We start from the raw sequence: 13,737 nt of genomic DNA on the forward strand, positions 1-13,737 counted from the left end.
ACTAAAAGACGTCATAAAATTCTGCGAGATGTCCGAAAAAATTGTACTAAAAAACATAAAATTCTGCACTACTACAGTAATGTAGTAGTACAGTAGTGCTGTAATGCTGTAGTACATACAATAATACCTCAAAATACTCTTAGTGCTCAGTAGTACTTTTCTATAAGACATCTTTTAGGCATTCTACATGACATTTTTAGATGTCTTTTAGTCACCTTGTTAGATAGCTAAATCTGTTAAGATCATATATTCCCAGACAACATTTTTATGTTTTAAAGACGTATAAAAGACGTCTCAAAGTCACATTTTAAGACATCTTATCAGAAAGACATCTTATGACGCTTTTGATGACATCTTTAGGAAGTCTTTCAAATGTTCTGTACTTAGACATCTTAAATTTAGACGTCTTTTAGACATTTTTTAGAATATTTGTGCTACCTTTTAAACACCTTAGGGCAACGCCTTAAAGACAGTATTCCGATGTATTACAAGACATTCGCAATCTTTTTTAATGAATAGTCATCGTATTGGAATTGTGACATCAGAAGCGAAAAAAGACATGTTAATTTATTTACCATTTGTAAATAAAGACAATTTGAGTAAATAACGAGATCGCTTTAAAACAATTCTAAAAATCGACGAAAATTGTTCTTTCCTCCTTTAACAGTCAGTAAATAGTCATAAAAGCACATAAAGAGGCTCTATCGGACTTTATTCAGACAGAAAACATACAGCTATTGAAACAAGTGAAAAATACGCTTTTACATATAAAATTCCATGATAACTTTAGTTTTCATCCATTTTCAAGACTTTAATAAGTACGAGATAAATCACATTTTCACACTAAGCACACATAATAATGAAATGACACGTAACATAAAATTTCATCGTCAAAATGATACACTTATTTCACACTTATTAGGTCAGCCTTTTATCGTGGCAAGGCGCTGTAACAGTGTTAATGCTAGAATCACTAGAATAAGAGTCGAGACAACAGCGATTCGCCCTCGGAATTGGTCATCGCCATGTCTGGGACCGTGTGATGTATTAGGGTGAAATCACACGGTGCGGAAAACGACTGTGGAATAAAGAATGCGTCATAGAAGCAACCAATCAGCGTTATTCCGAATAGTGCTAATTGGTTGTTTCAATGACGCATTCTCTATTCCGCACCATGTGATTTCACCCTAAGTGAAAACGTGAGTTTGTATAACGTATTCTGTTTGTGTGAATTGTATAAACGACGTCCCAGCAATGACATCCTTCCGGTCTGTTGTCTTATTACAGTGACTCTAATCAGTGTTAGAGTCCCTATAAGAGAGTCGCGTCAATTTTGTACAAATTTTCATTGACTTTGAAGTAAAATGGTGAAACCAATCATCGATGCCATTATATCCCCACTTTGAGCATCGTGAACGCAGTGATTTAGATTTCAGAAATTGTGAGAGTAGAATTTATGTTAAATTACGAAATATTGACAGAAGTAGATCTGTTTTCTATAGTTGAACTAATTTTACACTTTTGAACTGAAATAGTAATGATACGAAACAATAATGAAATAACACTTTCATTTAACAATACTTTTATTTTACAATAAAATGTCTTGCCATCGTCAAACTATATACTGATAATTTTAAACGTCCTTTTTAACAATTATATGATTGTGATGACAAACCCAGACAGCACACGACGTCCATTGGACGTCCAAATCTGGTTTTTTATTTAGTCTGAATGTCCATGGACTTAGTACGAATGTTTTAAAAACATATGTTACACAACGTACAAAATATGTTCACATTTGGACATTTTAAAAATGTTCACCTCATGTAAAAGATTTTCTAAATCTGCTCGCGACGTGTTATTTTCACTGATTTGAAAATTTTTTAAGATCGCACGAGGAGTTTCACTTTTATTAGTATGTACGGACGTCTTCTGAACGTCCCATGGACGTCCCTAGGACATCTGTGTTGTGTTGAAAATTTTCAACGACACAAAAGTCTATGCTGCATACTGTTTAGGTACATTATGGTATATAACCTGTACCGTATCAATATGGCGTACTATTATCGACAGGAGAGAGACTGTAAGAATTCGTCTATTCTAGGAAATTTTGTACGCATGCGTAAAATGACGTAGCCGCTCGATCCAATGATGGAACATACGGAGCAATACAGAATGCAAATGCTTTTGGGGTCCTGTACATCTTAGTGATCAACTGTCCTAAAGGAGACACAATCTCAAATTTTAACACTTTGTGTTAAATCGTTTCCAAATTTTTTTCTAAATTAAGGTTATAGTAATGAATTATTCCTTTTTTAACTTCTTAGATACTGTACGTCATTCATGGTATTCATATGATGATAAATCGGCTGCAGACGTAATAAAAGACAAAATTTATTATTATTCATGAACACACTATGTATCTTTAATAAAAACCTTCCTTTTCTCTCTACTACTTTCTTAACATCGTTATTAGGGGGGGAGGGGGGGGTTTATAATACCATGAAATGTGTACGTCAGTTAAGGCTGCTCAGCTTTACGCATGCGCACAAAGTTTCCTAGAGCAGAATTCTTGTTACCTCCCATCACTGTGAAGATCTCTGGTCAAAGATATACATGATAACTAGTGTAAAAGCGTATGATTTCTTAACCTGAAAATAGTCGTTATAAAAAGATTAAACATTAAGATTAAACATTAGATAGTAACTAACTGGATGTCCAATTGAACTGCATAAATTTCCATCAAGACCATATTGAACAGATGTACCTAAACTGTATGTAGTATAGATTTTTTTGTCATTGAAAATTTTCAATATTATACAGACGTCCTAGGGATGTCCTGAGACGCTCAAAAGACGTTCGTACATACTAACAAAAGTGAAACTCTTTGTACGATCTTAAAAAAATTTTCACTTGTTCAGTGAAAGCAACACGTCGCCAGCAGATTAAAAAAATTTTTTACATGAAATGAACATTTTTAAAATGTTCAAATATATACTTTGTACGTTGAATAATGTACGTTTTTAAAACATTCGTACTAAATCCCTAGACTAAATAAAAATCAGATTTGGACATTGTGTGTTGTCTAGGATGTCATTTTCGACGCTTTTCTACCACATAATATCTATATCTTTTATATATTTTTAATTCGAAACCTTAATAATGTATTGGGTCATCTAAAAAGTATCCGCGGTTTTTTGTCCCTAGATGTGTGTTGATGATCATATATCTAGTGACAAAGTATCGCGGATACTTTTTAGATGACCCAATATATAGACTTACCTATTTATAATTTTGATACATCTAAAATAATTTCATCACCTTATCAAAGCTTCCATCATGACTCTGCGCTCTATGTAGTAGGGCTTCAAGATTGATTCGGATTTAAAATTATCCGGATATCCGCTTATTCGAATTACGAATAAATGTGATGCTTCAAATTCGGGTTATTCAGAGTATAAATGTGATGCTTCAAATTCGGGTTATCGAATTTTCTAAGATATCCGAATCTCGATCCGAATCCATAAAAGTTGAAACCAGATCCAGGTCTCAGATTCGGTTCCGGATTCGTAGCAAGCTTATAGCAAATTCAGTTGGAATTAATATGCATTAGTTGGAATTAATATGCGTTAGTGCGAACTGAATGCATATTAAAGTCATTATATTGTATTATATTGTATTATATACTTATTTAATCTGAGTGTAAAAGTAAAATACAAATAAAATTTAAACTGTTTGAAGGTGGCTTAAAAATACAAAATATAAATAATAGGAAGCATACAGTCACAACACTAGATGTTTTAAACGGAAGTCATATATTTAAAATAATAATAATAATATACTAACGTAGACGTTTCGGTCAAGATTTGACCATCAGCAGTACATAAAAATATCAAGATGTTAAATAAAGAAATACTAAATTAAACGATGAAAGCTAGTCAATAAAGATTTTCTCGATGTAAGACTGTTAATAGAGCATAGAGGAATTTTTGACAATTGTAAGAAGCCTACTAATTCTGATAGATACTTGAATTTCTTTTCTAATCATCCTTTAGAACACAAAAGAAGTGTTGTAATCGAACTGTTAGACAGAATCTTATTCTTTTCCCATCCTAAATTTCACATACACATACACACACTCACGCGCGCGCGCGCACGCACGCCACATGAGAAAAATATTATTTCCTTAATTAACATTCTTAAAAAAAATGGATACCCATTGGAATTTTTATTCGCAATTAGTAACAACAGGATCAAAGTGTTGTCTTTTAAAAATAATTTCGAAAATATCAATGAATACAAAGATAATGTCAGCTCGGATTCCACTAAAATTTCTAAAAAATATTTCACTATTTTAATAAAATATCTGAAAAATTTAAATCTATCACAAAAAAAATTTGAAATAAACCAGTGAATTGTATGAATACCTTCATTAAAACTGACAAAGATAAAATTAAAAAAGAAGATCACTCAAATGTGGTGTATAAAATAAACTGTCTCGATATTGCAAGTATTCATATATAAGATAGACAAAAAAGAAACTGAAGACGCGTTTAAAAGAACATATAAATGACTTCAAAAAACTAACGAATACTTTATCTGCTATCTCTCGTCACAAACTAGCTCATGATCACACGATTGATTGGAACAATACTATCATTCTTGACTCCGAACAATCTTATTATAAAAAGATGGTCTCTGAGATGATACATACCAAAAGACAAGAAATGAGTTTAAATAAACAGAGTGACACAGAAGCTTTCCTGAAATCTATCTATCAATCATTGAAAAAAGCCCTTCTACTCACCAATAGAATACCCTCTCCACTCTCATTTCCTCTCCTTTTCCTTTCACAATGTACAAAGTAACTGTAACTGTCGCTAGCTACAGCCATCACATTTTTGTTAGCAATAATTTTTACCTAAGGTATAAATTACCCAATTTTTTCGTCTTTAATTTATATTATTAACTCCGAATTACACTTGCGAAGATTTGCGTCACAAAATACATGGTAAGCAATTATTACTATGAAATTTAATTGATTCTCATGAATAATAATGTATCGTAAAGTAAACTATAATAGTAATAAGGCTTAATAAATTTAAAAAACAGAAAGATAAAGCGCTACGAGCCTAAAATAATTATTATAAAATAAAAATTTTAAAACCATTAATAAATAAAACATGTCATCTAGTTAAAACTTTAATTTGCCAGTAACTAACAAAACAAAACAAACGTTTCGATCCCTGTTGGATCATTATCAATATAAATAAAAATGATAGAAATATTATATAGTTAAGATATACAAAAATCGAAGATTGCTCTCGATCGCATCATTAATAATCAAACTCGCTCAATTTAGAATAAATATTGCAGAAATGTTGTAATAAAGAAAACCATGTATTCCTCTTGATAGTGTATGTAGATTATAAACAAACATAACATGTTTCTTTTATTGCGTGTCAATATAATAAAATAAAAATGTCGTCTATTCTTAGGTAATGCGATGAGATTGAATATATTATCTCTGAGCGTCTTAGAGTAATAAGTATTTCAATCTCATCTAAGAATAGACGACATTTTATTTTATTATATTTTATTGTATTTGTTTTGTTTTGTTAGTACCGGCAAATTAAAGTTTATGTTTTAACTAGATGATATTTTACTTATTAACGGTTTTAAAATTTTTATTTTATAATGATTGTTTTGCTCGTAGCCCTTTGTCTTTCTGTATAGTAAAGTAATATTGTTGAAAAATGTATTTTTTTTCTTAATTTAAATAGAATCTGGAAATTCCGTATTTTTAATATAAAGTTGCACTTTACTTCTTGTAATAAGAAATCCTAAACGTAATAGAAAATACTTCATAAGCGATTGAACATTGTTCAACTTCAATTTCTGGACTTTAACTTACTCTGTTAACTCGTATCATACCGATTGTAAAATTGTTTTATCATCTTTTTTGACTAGTTTTCATCGTTAATTTAATTTTACGTATTTCTTTATTTAATATCTGATATTTTTATGTATTGATGATGATCAAATCTTAATCGAAACATCTACGTTATTACAATATATTATAATTTTAAATATGTGACTTCCGTTTAAAACATCTAGTGTTGTGGCTGTATGCTCCCTATTATTTATATTTTGAAATACAAATATTCCTCTTATTAGCCTTGTACATCTTTGTTATTACTATTTTAAGATTGAGAGTCTGTTCCAAACATTTAGAGGAAAGGATCCTGAAATACCGAGTTCATTTTAGATAAATGCTAGAAATTTATGGGCAAAATTTAAAAAAATAATAATAAATAATATTTTGAAGGAAATTTAATAAGCTTTAAGATAATGTTATATAAAATTTAATTTAAATTCTATTTTTTTTTTAATTAAAGAAATGTAAAAAGTGAGCAAATCGCAAAGTAAAAAAATTGTGCTCCTAATATGAGATGCCCCGAGAAATCGATTAAAACACAAATAAAACGCAAAGTATATCAGTATTGTAACTAAAAAATTTTATTTAATGTTTCTTAAATACAAACAAACACAATCAGGATGAAAAATAAGTATGCGACATTATATCCAGAACTCGTCTTCAGGTAATTAAAATCAAGCATTGCAGAAATGGACACTCGTTGTTCTGATTGTCCTTTTTTATTATTGTACAATAACATTTATACTTTAGCAACGATTTTCACTATGACATGGGAGCATGGGTTATTTCATATTAGAATAAATCCTATCTCATATTACGATTTCCACGCTTAATGATTTTATAATTATCAAATCTAATTTTTGTAATTAAATAATTCAACATCCGTATTTTTCTATTAGTACGATCTTACTTTATCACTACATGAAGAATTTATTGCCAAATATTTGTTTTTATTAAATAATAAACAATGTTTAAAGGCTTATTTCAATGAAACTTGAAGACATCCAAATTCTAAAATCTTTTTTTACAATGACTACAGGCATGATCCAATAATGAATTTTCCATAATACTAAATAGTTTTCAATCCAAGAGCAATAAATTCATGATGGAACCGATAGATAGCGTCTATTAGTTTAGCAGAAACGCCGCTATCTCATATTAGGCATCTATCTTATAATAAGGAACTTTCCTCTATATTTATAAACAATATTAAATCTCATAGGAGGAATATGTAAGAAACATAACCTATAGAAACAAATGCCTTAACGATTTAGTTAGATTTTAAGTGTTTGTATAATTCTATGTAAATCTATATTTATATTTTTTAATTTTATTTTTCTTCAATTACATATGTGAATTAAAATTCAATTTTTATTTAAAAAGTAACTTATGTTAAAATTCATTAAATCGATGTTTTCTTTTTTTCTGGACATGAATTTAAATCCGAAACCAAATTCAGATCCGAATCTGAATATAGATTTGGATTCGCAAATCTGAATAATTCAGATATCCGGATTACCCAAATAATACAGTTTTGAGTTTTCAAATCAGAATCGATTTCGGATATCCGAATATTTAGATATCTGAAGACTTAGAAGCCCTTCTTCTTCTTCTTGGCGAATGGCCTAGCATCCAACAAAGATGGAACTAGGCCTGAGGGTCTGCGTAGAATTAAATAAATAAAAAATCGGAATGCAATGCATCGGTGACCCCAAACCGAGCAAAAGATGACGCAACAAAAACGAAAATGGAAAACTCCCTCTAGACATTGGACATCTGCGATTGCGCCGCACGGACGAGCGTTCAGACGAATAAAGGGACTGTCGGTGGTGTAATACAATTGCATAGTATCGAAGCTGACCACCCTTTTCAAAAAGTGGTTGATGCAACACCTGAAGCAGAGCGAGACGTCCGACGTGCTGAACAGGAACTACTTATAAGCCCTACTACGTAGTATAGAATCTTTCTTTAATAGAGTCCCTGTTAGACGCCATTTTACTTCAGATTGACGCGACTCTCTTATAGATACTCTAATCAGTGCCATCATTCAACGGCCTGACGTAATTGGTAGCCACACACACAAAAACGAGCTTCCCAATCAGAAATGATAATGGAATCGATGTCGACTCGACGTTGATTTGACGTCAAATTAACATCGATTCGATGTAGATTCCATTATCATTTCTGACTGGAAAGCTCGTTTTTGTGTGTGTGGCTACCAATGAATTTTTGACTAGGTTATGTTCATGTGTTCGCTTTCGACGCATCGAGAGTGAATGAGACAGCGAGAGATCCTTCTCGCTTTAGTCACTTGTTTCAATCGACTGAAAATGCTTTCTCGGCAATCTCGACCGCTCAGCATGTATCAATAAGGGGCGAGAAGCATTCTAAATAACATACGAGGTCCTTAAAAAATTCAGAAATATCTTGAAAACGAAGCATTTTTAAGAAAAATATTTCAAATACAAATTGTAAGGTTTAAAATGATGTATTTAATGATCTGATTAGTTTGACCTCGAGTGGCATCGTCAATATCAGATCAAAATTATGTTGATTTTTTACGGAACATTCTATTTTTTTATTTCAGAATATAATAGCCCGTCAAGAGCTTTTCAAAACACTGTAATAAAGTTATTTTCATTAAATACTTTTCATGTTATAAGGCTTGAAAATTACAATACCGGCATTAGCATTACGCAAGGTGTCTGACCAACTAAAACCTGTTGAATTTGTTTATGATCATGTCCTAAATAATATTTGTTAAGCTCATGGTTATTGGAGATTGTTTCTCTCATTTTCGCACTGAAAATTCATTTTTATGTAAAAATGAATCTAGTTTATATTTAAAGATTCAATAAACGTTGCTCATATATTTTAACTTTTACTTATTTTTGCTTAGCACTCTTAAGCTAGAAAATCTTACATGTTTTAAAATAATTTTTTATTTGTCAATTGCAAAGCAAAATGAGTTTCTTTTCTACAGTCGATGTTTTAAAACTCTCATACGCGAATTATTTCAAAAATTATATGAAAATATATTTGACCTAATATACGTTTATTACTAATTTGATTACTTATTTCAGAAAAGAATTACGAAAAATAAAAGAAAAAAAAGGATTCGAACTTGACTCTTTAGCATTTCGATGTGAAATCTTACGACCTCAATCACACAAATTTCCTATTACTCGAATTTATGAACGAAGTATACAACACGCATGAAAAATCGTAAACAATTAAAAATCTTGTAAATTGTTATGTTTTGACATGATTTTTATACTATTTTATACTATTCTAGATTAATAGGAAGGGTATACTATTACTACAATTTGTTAAAATTTGTATCTTATTTAAAATGCCCATTGCCTCTTATTATTGATACACGAACGGTCAAGAAAGCATTTTCGGTTTGAAACAAGCGACTAGAGCGAGAAGAATGTTTCTCGCTATCTTCTTCTTTGCGCCCTCTATTGGATTTTCGATTCACTACAGTAAATCATAATACCCAGCTTCAGTGGATAAGTATATCTCCAGCATATCTCCTCGAGAGTAAAGGATTCTATTTCTTTTTTCTTCTTCTTACATCCAGTCCAATATATGTTTAGCCTAATCGAACCAAAAAGCCTAGCAGATATGAGACTAAGCATACATACATATATCCTATACATCGTGGATGGAAAAGGCCTCCTAGGCCACTCAACTCTACATATGAATTATATGATAATTTAATTCATAACTTTAATTTTGTTTTGTTTACAAACATACATTTAACAGTGTTATTATTTAAACATGAATACGTCGAAATCGATGTCAAATCGACGTCAAATCAATGTCGATTCGACATCGATTTCATTTCTCACTGGGAAGGCTTTAAGATGAAAGGTATAATACTTTTTTTGAAATATTTACCGAGTAAATAAAATCCCTTAATACTTTAATATGTATTTTGTTCTGCATTGTATTAGGAGTACAAATTAATTCGGTTCATTTTTTTGTGTTCAAAAATGCATTTATTTCAAAACAAAATGAATGAACAGATTAATTAAAGTATTGTCCATCGCTGGCTACTACTTTCCCCCATCTCTCAGGCAATTTTCGAATTCCATCTCGAAAAAATGACTCATCTTTGGAGGCGATCCAATTTTGGACCTAATTTTCGATTTCTGCGAAAGAAGTGAACCGATGACTTGCCAAATCGTGTTGCATCCTTCGGAACAACCAGTAATTAGAAGGAGCAATGTCCGGAGAATACGGCGGGTGCGGTAAAACATCCCATTTGAGCGTTTCCAAATATTTTTTTACGACTTTAACGACATAAGGCCGAGCGTTGTCATGAAGAAAAATAACTTTATCATGTCTTTGCTCGTATTCCGGCCGTTTTTCTCGCAATGCACGGCTCAAACGAATCAATTGTAGCCGATACTGATCGCCCGTAATGGAATCGCCAGGTTTCAGCAGCTCATAGTAAACAACACCTTTTTGGTCCCACCAGATACAGAGCATGATCTTCGAACCATGAATGTTCGGCTTTGATGTTGATGTTGAGGTCGATGGCAACGATTGACGGACTTAGCGTAGTATTTTTTCTTCTTCGGGTTGTCGTAGAATATCCACTTCTCATCTCCAGTCACAATCCGATGCAAAAAACCTTTTCTTTGTTGTCTTTGAATCAGCTGTTCGCAAGTGAAAAATCGCCTTTCAACGTCTCTCGGTTTCAGTTCATAAGGCACCCAATTTCCTTGTTTTTGAATTATTCCCATGGCTCTCAATCGTGCAAAAACGACTTGTTGAGTTACTCCCAATGATTCTGCAAGCTCCTCTTGCGTTTGACTCTGATCTTCTTCGAATAATGTCTCTAATTCTTTGTCTTCGAATTTTTTTGGCTGTCCAGAGCGAGGCTTGTCTTCAACGTTGAAATCTCCATCCTTGAAACGTCGAAACCATTCCCTACATGATTTATCAGTTGGAGCAGTGTCACCATAAACTTCGACAAGCATTCGATGGGCTTCAGCTACACTTTTCTTCCAATTAAAGCAAAAAATTAGAATCTCCCGCATATGCTGCTTGGTTAACACAAAATTCGACATTTCAAACACAGTAAAAAGGTTTTTGTATGAAATTCAAAGCGATATAAACTGAATATTATTAGCAGATGATTAACCTCTCTGAAAACTCCAAAATCAGTTGTCACTATGAACCATTCACAACAGCCGGAGCCAGCTTTTGGAAAATTAACCGAACTAATTTGTACTCCCAATAATTTTATTCATAGTAACTTACATCTGTCAACCAAATGAGTAAAATGTCTAAAATCAACTCATAAGTCACTTTAAGATATCTTTCAGAGTTCTTTATGAAATATCTTAAAGATGTTTCTTAAAGAACTCTTAAAGATATCTTAAAGTTCTCTTTTCAGTCGATTTTAAACAGGAAAGCATTGTTAGAGGTTAACCTTTTTTACTACAACAATTTCTTTTATATTACTGTCAAATTGCTAGCAAATTTGTTTTATGTAGAATTAGTTTCCATCATGTTGCCGTGCGATTGTCCTAACCTATAAAATTTATAAAAAAGAAGAGGGAAATTGTTTCCCTCCGGTTGTGAATAATCATTTATGGTATATTGTCGCCAATATCATAAGCAAAATCGAAAATTTCCTCAAAAAAGATAGCAACTCAGGCGATACAATTTGTATCAAATTTATAGCAACATGCAGAAAACTTGCTATCTGGAATGTTGAATAAGGAAAGAAAATCTTGAGCTCAATCAAATCTGTATAAATTTCTGAAATTCAGGAATTTTTCGCTGAAAAATATGATTTAGATCCTGTATTTGAAAGCCGCAGTTGCAAAAAGGAAACTCAATTACTTTAATCCTATATAGAAAAGTATTAGTATAAGCATATCCCGTTATTATTCTAATAATTCTGCAGAGTCTCTCTACAATTTACAATTACGTAAAAATAAAAAATCAACTTCAAATAAAAGATTCATATATTGATCCGTATTTAAATTCAGATTATTCACAAATCTATTCTTAATTTTCCCATAAACCATCTCATGATTAGCGACAACTTGTTTAGAGTCAATACTTTATTATTACATACATCATTTTTGGAAGCGTTCTTAGTCGCTTTAGTCACAATTTCGTTTTCTCGAATTCGACAGCGTGGAAAGCACCATATCGGCCCTGAGCAAATTTTCGTGATAATCAATGGAGTCCTGAGGGCCCGGGATAATTGAAGAACAATAATATTACCGACAATTAATAAAAATTTACAATTATTAACATAAATATTTCGATAATTTATTATTAAGTTCGTGATTTTTTTATTTTATAAATGCTGTATAAATAAGTACTTTTAATGCTATCTAATATCTTATGTATTACCAAAAAAATTACAATTTTTTCTTTGCAGTTATCATCTCTATTGATAATCAAACTCGAATAATAACAAAATCACAGTTTTAAATAAAAATCGAGTATTATTAAGTTTTGAACATATATACATATCTATGAAACTAATAAATGAGATAGGTATACGTTTGATATTTGCTGAAAAAGAGAGTGCTAGTGCAGACTAATGCAGGAACAGAAAACAGATTCAGCACAGAAACTTGTAGCAACATTGCTGCAACATTTTAACGTTGCATATTGCAATATAATGTTGCAAAAACATTGCAAAGACTTCTTTTGCAATATTACTTCAGCAATGTTGCAACAGTATTTTTAAAATATTTCCAGCAAGAGACACAAATTGACACAAGAGTCATTCTGTCCTTGTTCAAGAATCAGTAAAAAATAAAGACAAGAATAACTTTTATCACTGTGTCGATTTGTGCCTCCGCTAGAAAGCTCACTTTGAGTATTAAGATTCGTATACACCCATACAGCACAGAAATATTACAGCAACATTGTAAAAATATTTCATTGTAAGATTGCAACATTGCAAAAATATTGTGAAATATTGCTGCAATATTTCAGCACATTGCAGCAACGTAAAAATGCCCGTTTTAAAAATATTGATACGTAACGTTAGCAATATTACAACATAATACGAAGACAAGTCAATAAGTTCTTAGAAAATCTGTCAGAGGACATTCGCAGTGTCATGTCACATTACTTTTTGAGTAGCATCTTTCAACTAATTACTGAAAATTTTTGAACGGAATTCATCGCATAGACGATTAAAGCGAACAACCTGTATTTTTTGCAAAAATGGAAAAAAACGAGTTTCATGCAGTGATCAAACATCTACATATGAAAGATTTAACGCCGAAAGAAATCAAAACCGAGTTGAATAATATTCATAGCACATCTGCACCAGCGTTTGCGACTGTATACAATTGAGTGAATGAATTTAAACGTGGTCGTACATTCACATGTGATGCACCTCGTTCGGGACGTTCAATTGAAACTGCTACGCCAGAAATCATCGATAAAGTCCACGATATTGTTTTGACTGATCGACGAGTGAAAGTGCGCGAGCTTGTTGAGGCCACAGGCATATCACATAGCACAGTGATTTCAATTTTGCACGAACAATTGAGTATAAAAAAGCTATCGGCAAGATGGGTGCCGCGTTTGCTCACTGTGGATTATAAGCGCGAGCGTGTGACGATTTCAAAACAATGTTTGGAGATGTTTCAACGTAATCCAGATGAATTTCTGCGTCGATTCATTACTGTGGACGAAACATGGATCCATTACTTCACACTCGAGACGAAGGAACAGTCAAAACAATGGACTTTATCGAGTGAACCAGCTCCGAAGAAGGCAAAGACCGGGAAGTTGGCCGGAAA

Source organism: Acromyrmex echinatior, chromosome 1 (assembly GCF_024713525.1).
Source record: "Acromyrmex echinatior isolate Ae372 chromosome 1, ASM2471352v2, whole genome shotgun sequence".
Taxonomy (NCBI): Eukaryota; Metazoa; Arthropoda; class Insecta; order Hymenoptera; family Formicidae; genus Acromyrmex; species Acromyrmex echinatior.